Source organism: Oncorhynchus masou, chromosome 10 (assembly GCF_036934945.1).
Source record: "Oncorhynchus masou masou isolate Uvic2021 chromosome 10, UVic_Omas_1.1, whole genome shotgun sequence".
NCBI lineage: Eukaryota > Metazoa > Chordata > Actinopteri > Salmoniformes > Salmonidae > Oncorhynchus > Oncorhynchus masou.
In genome coordinates, this window is record NC_088221.1 from 49,526,476 (window position 1) to 49,543,575 (window position 17,100).

Below are 17,100 nucleotides of genomic sequence, written 5' to 3' on the forward strand. Positions count from 1 at the left end.
TAAACCTTATTCAGCACTGTGTTGGTCTCTGTAGTAAACCTTATTCAGCACTGTATTGGTCTCTGTAGTAAACCTTATTCAGCACTGTGTTGGTCTCTGTAGTAAACCTTATTCAGCACTGTGTTGGTCTCTGTAGTAAACCTTATTCAGCACTGTGTTGGTCTCTGTAGTAAACCTTATTCAGCACTGTGTTGGTCTCTGTAGTAAACCTTATTCAGCACTGTGTTGGTCTCTGTAGTAAACCTTATTCAGCACTGTGTTGGTCTCTGTGGGGTGATGGTTAAATACATTGTATTTCTCCCTGTCTCCTTAGATGGCTGCCTACTTCGGCCATTCTGTGGCAGCGACCGACATCAATAACGATGGGTAAGTAATGATGGGTACACTGACCTCTATGTCCCAAATGTCACCCTAACCCCTTATATAGTGCACTACATAAGGCAGAGCCCTATTGACCCTGGTGAAAGTAGTGCACTATGTAGGGCAGAGCCCTATTGACCCTGGTGAAAGCAGTGCACTATGTAGGGCAGAGCCCTATGGACCCTGGTCAGAAATAGTGCACTACATAGGGCATAGGTTACCATTTGGGACCTGGGCTCTATCTTAGTAGGTTGTGACCTCTTTACAGTCTATCCAAGGTCGTGTTCATTGGTGCAAAAGGACCAGAAGTGTTTTTTTATTGGACAAGTTCAGGTAGTTTTGTTTATTTGTTGTGTTTGTTTTCTTGGTGTTTTAGTCAACACGGCGTTGCTCCTGGAGCATGTTTGTTAATGGTAAATAGAGGGCCTGACTTTATACAAACTAAAAATCTATCAGCTCAAGGCGATAGATGTTCTCATCCTGTAGCAGAGCTCGCTAATTAATCTCTAGATGAAGACGCAGTTGTGACCGTATATGGGTAATGACACATCCTCTCCAGACTCCTCTCCAGACTGTTTTCAGATGCAGTTGAATATCTTGGCAAAAAAAAATTGTAGTTTATTTCAGAAGTTCTCAAACTTTTTTTTTTGTTTTTTTTTTGCGGCACTTTTGGGACCCCTTTTGTGATTCAGAACACAACTTGAGTGGGATTCAAATAGAATACAAGGAGTTTTACTATGAGTTCAGCAATGTATGGCTGGATGAAACAAGTCTCGGGCTCTGGAAAGGGACATTTTAAAGGCCTGCCTCTCAGCATGGGAGATTAACATATTGCACTTTTCAAGCTCATTTCCTGCAATTTTACACAGTTTGTCATGGGGCTGATTTTATTTATTTTTTCAGCTTTAAAGCTAATATCCTGCCACACGTTTTGCCAGAAAAAAAGCTTAAATTACAGTGTATTTATGTCAAAAATATATCAAACAAAAAGTTTTGGGTGGAAAACAAGTAGTATTGAGTCAAAAAAATATATAATTGGTGGTTACCAATATCCCTGTGAGCCCCTCAGGCACAAGTTGCCAACAAAAACATGTGTAGTCAAATAATATTATATTGTATTGTTTTACACCCTCTAAACATATTCCACAGATCCCTTGGCCAAAATATGTTTAATATGGTGTTGTAGCCCACTTTGAGAACCCCTGGGTTATATCATATACAGGGTAATAGATCCCTTTAACATTAGGGAATGTTGTGTGTAGGTCAGGGTCATTAAACCCCAAAATAAATGGTATAATAAATTGTAATAAACAGAACGAAGGGTTGGTTTCCCGAGCATAGACTAAACCTTATTCCTGGACTACAATGCCGTTTCAATGGAGGATCTCCTTTGAACATGTTTCTTAGTCCAATACTGGGCTGAATCTACAGTAAGTGTGTGAAACCAAGCCAATTGTTTATTTTACATTTAAGGACTCCAAAGTAATTGGACAAACTAACATAAGCATAAATTAAATTATGAATTTTGATACTCGGTTGCAAATCCTTTGCAGTCGATGACTGCCTGAAGCTGAGTTTCTTCCCTGGTGATGCTCTGCCAGGGCTTTACTGCAGCAGCCTTCAGTTCCTGCTTGTTCTTGGGGCGTTTTGCCTTCAGCAAAGCGAAATGCTCAATTGGATTCAGGTCAGGTGATTGACTTGGCCGTTGCAGAACATTCCACTTGTTTGCCTTAAAAAAAAAAAGTATTGGGTTGCTTTTGCAGTATTGCTTTGGGTCATTGTTCATCTGCACTGTGAGGCGTAGTCCAATAGGTTTGGCTGAATCTGAGCAGAGAATAACCACTTCAGAATTCATCCTGCTGCTTCTGTCAGCAGTCACATCGTCACGAAATACGAGGGAACCCGTTTCGTTGACAGCCATACATGCCCACGCCATAACACCACCTCCCGAGTGGCACGGCGGTTCTAAGGCACTGCATCTCAGTGCTAGAGGCATCACTACAGACCGTGGTTCCATTCCAGGCTGTATCACAACCGGCCGTGTTTGGGAGTCCCATAGGGCGGCGCACAATTGGTCCCAGCGTCGTCCTGGTTTTGCCAGCGGTAGGCCGTCATTGTAAATAATAATTTGTTCTTAACTGACTTGCCTAGTTAAATAAAGATTTAAATTAAATAATTAAAAAAAGAAAACCCCCACCGTGATTCACAGATGAGGTGGTTCCTTCCCTTCTCCATACTCTTCTCTTCCCATCATTCTGGTTCAAGTCGATCTTCGTCTCATCTGTCCACAGGATGTTATTCCAGAACTGTACAAGCTTTTTTTAGATTGTTGTTTGGGTGCAAACTCTAACCAGTGGTTTACATCTTGTGGTAAACCGTCTGTATTTACTCTGGTGAAGTGGGCTCTTGACGGACACCGATACTCCTGCCTCCCGGAGGGTGTTATTGATCTGGACAACCGTCGTGAAAAGGGTTTTTTTATTCACCAGGGAAATAATTATTCTGTCATCCACCCTGGTCTTCCGGGCCTTTTGGTGTTCCTGAGCTCACCAGTACGTTCTGTCTTTTTAGAAATGTACCAAATAGCTGATTTGGCCTCGTGTTTTTCTTTTTACTATCGTTCTGATGGGTTAAAAAAAGAAAGATTTGTCAACCGAATGATGGCTTCACTGACAGCTCTTTTGACTTCATTTTGAGGGTTAACAGCAACGCATTCCAAATGTCACACTTCAAATCAACTCCTTTTATCTGCTTACCTGTAAATTAACTAATTAGGGAATAACACACCTGGCCATGGAGCAGCTGAGCAGACAATTGTCTGGGGGGGGCACATATAAAAAGTGATGTAATTCCTGCACCGTTCACCCGATTTGGATGTAAAGACCCTCAAATTAAAGCTGAACGTCTGCACTTTCAACTCCTATCCATTATTTAATTTCAACTCCAATATGCTGTGATAGACAGCTAAAAGAACAATAACTTGGTCAATGGCCAAATATTTATGGACCTGACTGTCTCTCCTCAGGCTGGTGGATCTGTTTGTAGGGGCCCCTCTGTTCATGGACCGTGGTAGTGATGGGAAGCTGAGGGAGGTGGGCCAGGTGTCTGTGTTCCTGGGGAAGGGAGGCTTCTCCTTCCACACACCCATCACACTGAGTGGGACAGAGATCTACTCACGCTTCGGCAGTTCTATCGCCACACTGGGGGACCTGGATATGGATGGCTTCAACGGTATGTATGAGTTCTCAACGGTATGTATGAGTTCTCAACGGTATGTATGAGTTCTCAACGGTATGTATGAGTTCTCAACGGTATGTATGAGTTCTCAATGGTATGTATGAGTCCTTAATGGTATGTATGAGTTCTCAACGGTATGTATGAGTTCTCAACGGTATGTATGAGGCCTCAACGGTATGTATGAGTCCTTAACGGTATGTATGAGTCCTTAACGGTATGTATGAGTCCTTAACGGTATGTATGAGTCCTTAACGGTATGTATGAGGCCTTAACGGTATGTATGAGTCCTTAACAGGTGTATGAGTCCTTAACGGTAAATATGAGTCCTTAACGGTATGTATGAGTCCTTAACGGTATGTATGAAATCCTTAACGGTATGTATGAGTCCTTAACGGATGTAAGAGTCCTGTCGCCCATGTATGAGTCCTGGCCCCTTTAACGGTATGTATGAGGCCTTAACGGTATGTATGAGTCCTTAACGGTATGTATGAGTCCTTAACGGTATGTATGAGGCCTTAACGGTATGTATGAGTCCTTAACCGTATGTATGAGTCCTTAACGGTATGTCTGAGGCCTCAACGATATAAGGCAACTACAGGTGCCTGGTTCTTTAGCAAAATAACAGAAACTTTACGAAAGTTCACAGGTTGTTTAATAGAAATCCCCGGTTGGACAACTCCTGGATTCAGGAGGAAAGAAGCCTGTCGCCCAACTGGGATCCAACCGGAATTCCTGGCCCCTTTAAGCTTTGTGGCTTTTTGGGGGAAAGTTACCTCATACTATTCAGGGAGATCCTCTGGTTTGAAGACAATGACCAAACCATCATTAAGGGTTGTTGATGATCTTCCTTCCTGTAATGTTTCTCTGTTCCAGACATTGCCATAGCTGCACCCTACGGCGGGCCGAAGCACAGGGGCCTAGTGTATATCCACAATGGGAGGGCTGCAGGGCCTGACCCAGTGCCTTCTCAGGTCCTAGAGGGGAGGTGGGCCTCCTCTTACATGCCCCCCAGCTTTGGATACTCCCTGCACGGAGCCACCGATATTGACCAGAATGGATACCCAGGTAGTTTGATACGAGAATGGATACCAAGGGAGTTTGATACTAGAGTGGATACCCAGGTAGTTTGATACTAGAATGGATACCCAGGTAGTTTGATACTAGAATGGATACCGAGGGAGTTTGATACTAGAATGGATACCCAGGTAGTTTGATACTAGAATGGATACCCAGGTAGTTTGATACCGGGGCTTCCTTACGGGAGGTTGGAGTGTCGTAGAAAAAACGTAAATGAGTCCAGCTCTGCTAGTTTTTTCCCGGATTTATGGTTCCTGAATACTGCTGTCATTATACTGATGTGTTTCTATCCCCTCACCCTTCTCTACCTCTCCCCCCTTTCTCCCCCCCTTCTCCCCTCCCCCTCTCTACCTCTCTCGCCCCCCCCCCTTCTCTACCTCTCTCTCCCCCTCCCCCTTCTCTACCTCTCTCTCCCCTCCCCCTCCCCCTTCTCTACCTCTCTCTCCCCTCCCCCTTCTCTACCTCTCTCCCACCCTCCCCCAACTCTACCTCCCCCCCTTCTCTACCTCTCTCTACCTCTCCCTCCCCCTCTACCTCTCTCCCCTCCCCCTCTCTACCTCTCCCCCCTCTACCTCTCTCCCCCTCCCTTTCTCTACCTCTCTCTCCCCCTCCCCCTTCTCTACCTCTCTCCCCCCTCTCCCAACTCTACCTCTCCCCCTTCTCTACCTCTCTCCCCCTCCCCCCCTCTCTACCTCTCCCTCCCCCTCCCCCCTCTCTACCCCCTCTACCTCTCTCCCCCTCCCCTTTCTACCTCTCTCTCTCGCCCCTCCCCTCTCTACCCCCCCCTCTCTACCTCTCTTCCCCTCTCCCTTCTCTACCTTTCACCCCCCTCTACCTCTCTCCCCTCTCCCTTCTCTCCTCTCTCTCCCCTCCCACCCCTCTCTACCCCCTCTCTCCCCCTCCCCTTCTCTACCTCTCTCTCCCCCCTCCCCCTTCTCTACCTCTCTCCCCCACCCTCCCCCAACTCTACCTCTCCCCCTTCTCTACCTCTCTCTACCTCTCCCTCCCCCCTCTACCTCTCTCCCCCTCCCCCTCTCTACCCACCCTTTCTCTACCTCTCTCCCCCTCTCCCTTTCTCTACCTCTCTCTCCCCCCCCCCTTCTCTACCTCTCTCCCCACATCCCCCTTCTCTACCTCTCTCCCACCCTCCCCCAACTCTACCTCTCCCCCCTTCTCTACCTCTCTCTCCCCCTCCCCCTCTCTACCTCTCCCTCCCCCTCCCCCCCTCTACCCCCCCTCTCCCCTCTCCCCTCTCCCTCTCTCCTCTCCCTCTCTCCCCCCTCTCTACCTCTCTTCCCTCTCCCTTCTCTACCTTTCACCCCCTCTCTAACTCTCTCTCCTCCTCCCCCCTCCCACCTCTCTACCCCCCCCTCTCTACCTCTCTCTCCCCTCTCCCTTCTCTACCTCTCTCTCCCCCTTCTCTCTCTCTGTCTCTCCACCGCAGACTTAATAGTTGGTGTATTTGGTGCAGACAAAGCCATTCTATACAGGTACAGTGGTGCTGTGGTTTCCTTTGATGTTCCACATGCCTTCAATGTACTGTTTTTCATGATCCGTCCCACCTAAACCATGTTTCTGTTTAATTTAAAGAATCCCACATGATTTGTATGCAATTAGTGGCACATTTAAGCCTTTAATAGCTGTTTCTCATTTAAAAGGGTATGTGTTTGGTGAACAAAGTCCACATTAAGTCTAAATAATGTACATATTATACAGGCGTTCCACAACACAGACATATACGGTATTGATTCGACATGCAATACTGTACAACTCCTAAAGGATCAACTGGTGAATTGATCCGATAGCTAAGCTCTGTTGTTGTGGTCGTGACCGATGGCCTCTGGATAGCAACGCTAACCCACGTATAGATGAGTGAGTTTCCCTCCCGCTGGCTGACTGGCTGTGAGAGCAGAGACCTGTGCTGCTAGAGGACTTCCAACAAACACCAGATTGCTCTCTTTCTATTGAAAGGCTCCCTGTACGGGTTCAGAGTGTTGACCGGTCACCGGTGAGGTCTGACCTTAACACGATGAGATCTTAGTCTCTATTGAAGCTCTCTGATGTGGACTTGAGGTACCCCCCCGTGCTCACTGTTCTGTACATGGCATGCTCACTGCCCACTGTTCTGTACATGGCATGTAAGCTTGACTTCTGACCCCCCCCCCCCCCCTCCGTGCTCACTGTTCTGTACATGGCATGTAAGCTTGACTTCTGACCCCCCCACCCCCCAGGGCCCGGCCCGTCATCAGTGTTAACACCACCCTGGACATCAGCCCTCAGATCCTCAACCCGGAGGAAAGGAGCTGCAAGCTGCCTGACAGTGACACTAAAGTTTCCTGGTGAGTAAATATAATTATATAATATAATTATATTTTCACTTTTTAAATAGATATTTATGTCTGTATGTGATGATATGGTCCATATCAGGGGCTCTATTGAGGAGCCAAAATGTTATGAACAGTGTTTGGGGGTGTGTCTTCTTTGAAGACAGCGATTTTTGGACTGTCAGACAGACTTCCTCTCTGGTAACATCCTGTCTAACTGTCAGACAGACTTCCTCTCTGGTAACATCCTGTCTAACTGTCAGACAGACTTCCTCTCTGGTAACATCCTGTCTAACTGTCAGACAGACTTCCTCTCTGGTAACATCCTGTCTAACTGTCAGACAGACTTCCTCTCTGGTAACATCCTGTCTAACTGTCAGACAGACTTCCTCTCTGGTAACATCCTGTCTAACTGTCAGACAGACTTCCTCTCTGGTAACATCCTGTCTAACTGTCAGACAGACTTCCTCTCTGGTAACATCCTGTCTAACTGTCAGACAGACTTCCTCTCTGGTAACGTCCTGTCTAACTGTCAGACAGACTTCCTCTCTGGTAACATCCTGTCTAACTGTCAGACAGACTTCCTCTCTGGTAACATCCTGTCTAACTGTCAGACAGACTTCCTCTCTGGTAACATCCTGTCTAACTGTCAGACAGACTTCCTCTCTGGTAACATCCTGTCTAACTGTCAGACAGACTTCCTCTCTGGTAACATCCTGTCTAACTGTCAGACAGACTTCCTCTCTGGTAACATCCTGTCTAACTGTCAGACAGACTTCCTCTCTGGTAACATCCTGTCTAACTGTCAGACAGACTTCCTCTCTGGTAACATCCTGTCTAACTGTCAGACAGACTTCCTCTCTGGTAACATCCTGTCTAACTGTCAGACAGACTTCCTCTCTGGTGTAACATCCTGTCTGCAACATGTTTATCAGACAGACACTATGGCCTTTGCTTTAAAGTTCAATCATCCTGGTCATATCTTGTTCTCCCCTCAGTTTCAAAGTGAAGTACTTCTTAAAGCGAGTCACCAGATTCACTGAGTAACATCCATCTCTAACTGTCAGACAGACTTCCTCTCTGGTAACATCCTGTTCTAACTGATCAGAAAATACAGCTGTCTGTCCTCTCTCCTCTGAAATAGTACATCCCCAAAAAGTCTAACTGTCAGACCAGAGCCCCTCCTGGTAACATCACTGTAAGGGGATTAACTGTCAGACAGACCACATCTCTCTGGTAACATCCTGTCTATATCTGTCAGACAGACTTCACCACATCTCTGAGTATATCTGGCTGTTACCCAGCCTGTTAACTGTCAGACAGACAGTAGCTATAGCACCACATCTCTCCTCCCGAATATCTGGCTGTTACCCAGCCTGTTTATCATAGCTACAGGCTAGCAGTGTTAGCACCACACACTATCTGGCTTTACCCAGCCTTTATATCATAGTTCAATAGCTGCACCACATTCTCCTCCCGAGTTCTGGAGACATCATATCTTGTTCTCCCCTCAGTCTTTACCCAGCCTGTTAGATCACTGTCTTCAGGCTAGCGTAAAGCCTGGATCATAGCTGCAGGCAGATTCAGCTGTTAGATAAGTATCCCTGCAGCCTGTTACATCTCCTACTACTAGTAGTATCTCTTCAGGCTAGCAGTGCAGCCTGTTGGATCATAGCTTCAGGCTACGGGGCTACAGCCTGTTAGATCAAATGCTGCTCCTGTTAGATATAGTTCAGGCTTGCTTCCTGTTAGATCCCAGGCTAGCAGTGCGGCCTGTTAGATCATAGCTCAGAGAAACTTCCTGTTGGATCATAAAAGGCTAGCCCCAAGCTGTCTGTCCCTCAGGCTAACAGTGCTTCCTGAAATAGTACCTATGTCCCCTGTTGGATCAAAGGCTAGCCCTGAGGCCTGTTGGATCATAGCTTCAGGCTAGCAGTGCTTCCTGTATTCCCAGGCTACATTGTTGCACTACTTTTGCTTCCTGTTAGATCATAGCTTCAGAGCCCCAAGGCCTGTTGGACCTGGTCAAAGGCCTGTTGGATCATAGCTTCAGGCTAACAGTGCTTCCTGTTAGATCATAGCCATGCTAGCTCTGATGCCTGTGGATCATAGCTAGGCTAGCAGTGCTTCCATCTCTCAGGCTCAGTAAAGCCTGTTAGATCATAGCTCTAGCAGTACAGCCTGTTAGATCATAGCTTCAGGCTAGCAGTAAAGCCTGTTAGATCATAGCTTCAGGCTAGCAGTGCAGCCTGTTAGATCATAGCACTAACAGCCTGTTAGATCTCTCCTCCCTGTTAGATCATATCTGCAGTGCAGCCTGTTAGATCATAGCTTCAGGCTAGCAGTAAAGCCTATTAGATCATAGCTTCAGGCTAGCAGTGCAGCCTGTTAGATATAGCACTAGCAGTACAGCCTCATAGCTTCAGGCTGGCCTTCCTGTTAGATCATATCTGGCTGGCAGTGCCCTGTTAGATCATAGCTTCAGGCTAGCAGTGCGGCCTGTTAGATCATAGCTTCAGGCTAGCAGTGCTTCCTGTTGCATATAGCACCCTGAGGCATCATAGCTCCCAGTGCTTCCTGTTAGATCATAGCTCTGCAGTGCTTCCTGTTACATAGCCAGGCCTGTTATATCATAGCTTCAGGCTAGCCCCAAGGCCTGTTGGATCATAGCTTCAGGCTAACAGTGCTTCCTCCCGAGTCAGGCTAGCTCTGAGCCTGTTATCCCAGCCAGTGTTCCTATCATAGCTTCAGGCTAGCAGTAGCTATAGCACCACATCTCTCCCCAGCCTGTTAGATCATAAAGCCTGTTAGATCATAGCTTCAGGCTGGCAGTGCTGTTAGATCATAGCTTCAGGCTAGCAGTGCTTATGTTAGATCATAGCTTCAGGCTAGCAGTGCTTCCTGTTAGATCATAGCTTCAGGCTACCACATCTCTCCTCCCGAGTCCTGTCTGGATCATGTTAGGCCAGCCTGTTATATCATAGCTTCAGGCTAGCAGTGAGGCCTGTTGGATCACCACATCTCTCCTCCTTCAGGCTCAGTAAAGCCTGTTAGATCATAGCTTCAGGCTAGCAGTACAGCCTGTTAGATCATAGCTTCAGGCTAGCAGTAAAGCCTGTTAGATCATAGCTTCAGGCCAGCAGTGCAGCCTGTTAGATCATAGCTTCAGGCTAGCAGTGCGCCTGTTAGATCATAGCTTCAGGCTAGCAGTAAAGCCTGTTAGATCATAGCTTCAGGCTAGCAGTAAAGCCTGTTAGATCATAGCTTCAGGCTAACAGCCTGCAGCCTGTTAGATCATAGCTTCAGGCTGGCAGTGCTTCCTGTTAGATCATAGCTTCAGGCTAGCAGTGCTTCCTGTTAGATCATAGCTTCAGGCTAGCAGTGCAGCCTGTTAGATCATAGCTTCAGGCTAGCAGTACATCCTGTTAGATCATAGCTTCAGGCTAGCAGTGCAGCCTGTTAGATCATAGCTTCAGGCTAGCCCTGAGGCCTGCATTTCCTGCCCTGAGGCCTGATAGATCATAGCTTCAGGCTAGCAGTGCTTCCTGTTAGATCATAGCTTCAGGCTAGCCCTGAGGCCTGTTGGATCATAGCTTCAGGCTAGCAGTGCAACCTGTTAGAGACTCTGGGGAAGTGGATAAAGGGCATCATTGCCAACATCCCAAATTATCCCTTTAACCAAAAGCTACCCTGATTATCTGCATTGACCCTTTTTGCACAAACGTTTTTGACTCATCACATACGCGACTGCTAGTGTTTATTATCTATCCTGTTCCCTAGTCACTTTATTCCTAGTTATATGTGCATATCTACCACAATTACCTCATACTCCTGCACATCGACCTGGTACCCCATGTATATAGCCAAGTTATCGTTACTCATTGTGTATTTGTGCTTTGTGCTTCTACACCTGCATTGCTTGCTGTTTGGGGTTTTAGGCTGGGTTTCTGTACAGCACTTTGAGATATCAGCTGATGTACGAAGGGCTATATAAATAATTTGATTTGATATTTAATATTACTTGTGTTATTACTTTTCTATTATTTTTCTATTTTAAGTAAGCCATTTCACTGTTAGTCCATAGCTGTTGATACGAAGCATTTGCCAAATAAAATTAGATTTGATTTGTCTTTCGGAAACTAGTATTTCCCCTGAAAGCATTGCTTGTATCACACTAGTGCCATGAGTGTAAAACTAGCTGTCAGCGACTGTTTTAGTCACTAACCAGGTCTTATGTTTACCGTCTGTCTGTGTCCTTGTCAGACTTCCAGGTTCACCTTGTCCTGGATAGACTCAAACACAAGGGGGCGACAAAGAGAGTTCTGTTCCTCCACAGCAAAACTTCCCAGTACACGAAAAACATGACGGTCAGCAACGGCCAAGGACCAGCCTGCGAGGAGCAAGAAGCCTTCCTCATAGTGAGTTACTGTTGTTTAAGTATTGCTCTAGGCCCCTGGTGTCAGACTCATTCCACGGAGGGCCCAGTGTCTGCAGGTTTTTGCTCCTCCCTTGTCCTTGATTGAATTAAGGTCACTGATTAGTAAGGAATTTCCCCTCACCTGGTTGTCTAGTTCTTAATTTAAAGGAAAAACCAAAAACCAGGAGACACTAGGCACCCCATGGAATGAGATTGACACCTCTGCTGTGTAGGTCTTCCTTATAGTGAGTGATGCTGAGCAATACACTTGTTTTATTGTCCTGTGTGCATGGAATGTGTTGAGCACTCTGATACCCTTTACACAGTGCTGAGCTGAGCCACGGTGAGCTGTACTGGCCTGGCGTAGCCCTCTTAACCACACCGTAGTTCCTCTTCACCACACTGGACAATGTGAAAGAAAACATCGGTGACAGGACAGTTCTGGTCGGCATGACTCCTACGTTTACAACTTCACTGCTTTGCTTAACTGTTTACTAAGCACTACTAGGGATGATCTTGCGTAATCGAGTTTTCAAACTGTAACCAGAGATATTCTAAGCTATTTGTTGGAATGTGCTTTGTGGTTGCCCAATCTGTGGCTGCCCAGTGTTCATTTGGTTTGTTAATGCTTTCTTAAAGACGATGCTAATTTTGCTTTGACTCTCGTGTTCCATTTGTACGTGTGCATTTGTGGGGCACAACCAAAAATAAACCAAGGCAAGCATCACACAGTTCTTATCCTTAAATTTCCTTCCCCCTCCCCTCTATGTCTCACTCACTCGTGTTCCTATCGCTCCCTTTAAACACGCATGCCCAATGTGCACCCACAAGCTCCCGTAGGCCTACAGAAATAAATGCCTATAAAAACATATCTACCTGATGTTATACGCAAGCTACATTCCTTACCAAAATTTTGACAGTTTTATCAGTTTAGACTAGACCCATCTTTGCCTCCAAAAAATACTGAATTCTTTAGGGCATGGATTCTACAAGATGTCGAATACATTCGTTGCTCAATTGGTATCAAGGGACCTAAGGTGCGCCAGGAAAATATTCCTCACACCATTACACCACCCCCACCACCAGCCGGTACCGTTGACACCAGACAGGATGGGTCCATGGACGCTGCTTACGCCAAATCATGACTCTGCCATCAGCATGACGCAGCAGGAGCTGAGGTTCGTCGGACCAGGCAGTGTTTTTCCACTCCTCAGTTGTGTTGGTGGTGCCCACTGGAGCCTCTTCTTGTTTTTAGCTGATAGGAACCCTAATCAAAAACTGAAAAATTGGGCGTGCAGAATTATTCAGCCCCCTTAAGTTAATACTTTGTAGCGCCACCTTTTGCTGCGATTACAGCTGTAAGTCGCTTGGGGTATGTCTCTATCAGTTTTGCACATCGAGAGACTGACATTGTTTCCCATTCCTCCTTGCAAAACAGCTCGAGCTCAGTGAGGTTGGATGGAGAGCATTTGTGAACAGCAGTTTTCAGTTCTTTCCACAGATTCTCGATTGGATTCAGGTCTGGACTTTGACTTGGCCATTCTAACAACTGGATATGTTTATTTTTGAACCATTCCATTGTAGATTTTGCTTTATGTTTTGGATCATTGTCTTGTTGGTAGACAAATCTCCGTCCCAGTCTCAGGTCTTTTGCAGACTCCATCAGGTTTTCTTCCAGAATGGTCCTGTATTTGGCTCCATCCATCTTCCCATCAATTTTAACCATCTTCCCTGTCCCTGCTGAAGAAAAGCAGGCCCAAACCATGATGCTGCCACCACCATGTTTGACAGTGGGGATGGTGTGGTCAGGGTGATGAGCTGTGTTGCTTTTACGCCAAACATAACGTTTTGCATTGTTGCCAAAAAGTTCAATTTTGGTTTCATCTGACCAGAGCACCTTCTTCCACATGTTTGGTGTGTCTCCCAGGTGGCTTGTGGCAAACTTTAAACAACACTTTTATGGATATCTTTAAGAAATGGCTTTCTTCTTGCCACTCTTCCATAAAGGCCAGATTTGTGCAATATACGACTGATTGTTGTCCTATGGACAGAGTCTCCCACCTCAGCTGTAGATCTCTGCAGTTCATCCAGAGTGATCATGGGCCTCTTGGCTGCATCTCTGATCAGTCTTCTCCTTGTATGAGCTGAAAGTTTAGAGGGACGGCCAGGTCTTGGTAGATTTGCAGTGGTCTGATACTCCTTCCATTTCAATATTATCGCTTGCACAGTGCTCCTTGGGATGTTTAAAGCTTGGGAAATCTTTTTGTATCCAAATCTGGCTTTAAACTTCTTCACAACAGCATCTCGGACCTGCCTGGTGTGTTCCTTGTTCTTCATGATGCTCTCTGCGCTTTTAACGGACCTCTGAGACTATCACAGTGCAGGTGCATTTATACGGAGACTTGATTACACACAGGTGGATTGTATTTATCATCATTAGTCATTTAGGTCAACATTGGATCATTCAGAGATCCTCACTGAACTTCTGGAGAGAGTTTGCTGCACTAAAAGTAAAGGGGCTGAATAATTTTGCACGCCCAATTTTTCAGTTTTTGATTTGTTAAAAAAAAGTTTGAAATATCCAATAAATGTCGTTCCACTTCATGATTGTGTCCCACTTGTTGTTGATTCTTCACAAAAAAATACAGTTTTATATCTTTATGTTTGAAGCCTGAAATGTGGCGAAAGGTCGCAAAGTTCAAGGGGGCCAATACTTTCGCAAGGCACTGTATATCCAGTTGATAGTACAGATGGTGCAATCAATAGAATAGTTATGTAATATTTCAAACACTCATCCCTAAACCCAACCCTCTCTCTCTCTCTCTCTCTCTGCAGGACTCCAGTTGACTTTGTTCTTACTAAACCCCCCCTCTCTCTCTCTCTGCAGGACTCCAGTTGACTTTGTTCTTACTAACCCCCCCTCTCTCTCTCTGCAGGACTCCAGTTGACTGTTTTCTTTCTAAACCCCATCTCCTTTTTCTGCAGGATGACTCTCTCTGCAGTTCCAGGACAAAATCACTCCCATCTCTGTGTTCATGGAGTTCAGCCTGGACTTCCAGCAGGCAGCGGATAGTTGACTGACCGCAGCCTACTGCCTATCCTGGAGCAGACTACCCCCACCAACATCTCCAAACAGGTACACATATGTCTTTACCTAAGGATACATCCCAAATGGCACCCTATTCTCTACATAGTGCACAGGGTTCTGGTCAAAACTAGTGTGCCATATAGGGAGTCGCAGGAGCCATTTGGGAAGGACAGTAACTGTTGTGATCAGGTATAGGACTCCAGTAACACATGGTGCAGGACTCCAGGACTGGGTCACATGGTCACATGGTCACATGGTGAGTAGTTGAGTTTTCTTACGTGGGTCACATGGTGAGTGGGAGACTCTGAGTGGGTCACATGGTGGAGTTCAGGACTTCCAGCAGGTGGGTCACATGGTGATTAGGAGTGCACAGGTGGGTCACATGGTGGGAGTGGGAGCCATTTGGTGGGTCACATGGTCACATGGTCACATGGTGAGTAGGAGAGGTGGGTCACATGGTGAGTAGGAGAGGTGGGTCACATGGTGAGTGGGAGAGGTGGGTCACATGGTGAGTGGGAGAGGTGGGTCACATGGTGAGTAGGAGAGGTGGGTCACATGGTGATTAGGTGAGAGGTGGGTCACATGGTGAGTAGGAGAGGTGGGTCACATGGTGAGTGGGAGAGGTGGGTCACATGGTGAGTGGGAGAGGTGGGTCACATGGTGAGTAGGAGAGGTGGGTCACATGGTGATTAGGAGAGGTGGGTCACATGGTGAGTAGGAGAGGTGGGTCACATGGTGATTAGGAGAGGTGGGTCACATGGTGAGTAGGAGAGGTGGGTCACATGGTGAGTAGGAGAGGTGGGTCACATGGTGATTAGGAGAGGTGGGTCACATGGTGAGTAGGAGAGGTGGGTCACATGGTGAGTAGGAGAGGTGGGTCACATGGTGAGTAGGAGAGGTGGGTCACATGGTGATTAGGAGAGGTGGGTCACATGGTGGAGTAGGAGAGGTGGGTCACATGGTGAGTAGGAGAGGTGGGTCACATGGTGAGTGGGAGAGGTGGGTTAACAAACTGTCTGCTTGTGACACTGTTTTTCAGGCCCATGTCCTACTGGACTGTGGAGATGACAACATCTGCAAGCCAGACCTCAAGCTGTCTGTAGTGAGGTGAGTGGTCCGTCACTTGTTAAGTTACCTCCTCTTCCAGGATCTCATGCCACATTCATTCATTCCTATAACAGCTAGCCAAGTCGAGCTGTTTTGGTCTGGTTACACATCCACCCTAGTTGTTGAAACCATGTTGGAAAGGACAAAGTGATATATAATATCTCAGCCAGCACAGTAAGGTTCTGGTTGACCATCTGGTGTGAATCAGGCATCAGTGAGATGGTCTTAACTTTTCCATTAGTTTTTATTTCTACTACCAGTGACCAGAAGGAGATTGTCCTGACTGAGTAAGGTTTTAAAATCCCAGAAATCTTCCCAGGGTTTTCTGAAATCCTAATTGCAGGATTCCCATAACCAGGGAGGCAATCATCCAAGAGGCAATCATCCAAGCAGGATTTCTGACAAACCTAGGAATTTTGGCATAGCAAAATTATGGAAACATTCCCATAGTCTAACTCCATTCTGTCAATCTGATCTCTGACCTCCCCACTAACCAGAAGCAGGTCATTCTGTCAATCTGATCTCTGACCTCCCCACTGACCAGAAGCAGGTAGGTAATTCTGTTAATCTGATCTCTGACCTCCCCACTGACCAGAAGCAGGTCATTCTGTTAATCTGATCTCTGACCTCCCCACTGACCAGAAGCAGGTCATTCTGTCAATCTGATCTCTGACCTCCCCAGTGACCAGAAGCAGGTCATTCTGTTAATCTGATCTCTGACCTCCCCAGTGACCAGAAGCAGATCTACATAGGAGATGATAACCCCTTGTCCCTGGAGGTGACAGCGGAGAACAGAGGAGAGGGGGCGTACGAGGCAGAGCTACATGTCTTCCTTCCTCCCCAGGCTGACTTCACTGGGGTCGTACGCAACAACAGTGAGGTAAAATAAAATAGAGGCCCCAGATGTAACAGATGTGATCGTACTTCGTAACTCTCTTGCGTTTTGCTTTTAAACCAAAGTACTGTCCAGCCAGCGATCTCAGTTGATTGATGTTTATTCTGATGATAGACACAAGGAAGCAGATTAGATTTGCAGGACGACAGTATATATTGATGCCTGTAGATTCGTGATACGTCTTCTAGCAGGGAGATAACTGTGAATTGGCAAGGGGGAGCTAATGCGACCATTACAAATAGAGCATGCTAGCTAACGCGTTCTCTTACAGAGATAACATAATATTAGAGCATGCTAGCTAACGCGTTCTCTTACAGCGATAACATACTATTAGGGAATGCTAGCTAACATACTATTAGCGTTCTCTTACAGCGATAACATACTATTAGAGAATGCTAGCTAACGCGTTCTCTTACAGTGATAACATACTATTAGAGCATGCTAGCTAACTCGTTCTCTTACAGCGATAACATAATATTAGAGCATGCTAGCTAACGCGTTCTCTTACAGCGATAACATACTATTAGAGAATGCTAGCTAACTCGTTCTCTTACAGCGATAACATAATATTAGAGCATGCTAGCTAACGCGTTCT

At 46.3% G+C, this 17,100-nt stretch overlaps 1 pseudogene; it reads left to right on the top strand.

Moving 5' to 3' along the window:
- Nucleotides 1–313: 313 nt before the first annotated feature.
- Nucleotides 314–17,100, top strand: part of LOC135546896 (integrin alpha-V-like) — a 32,000-nt pseudogene continuing 15,213 nt past the window's right edge.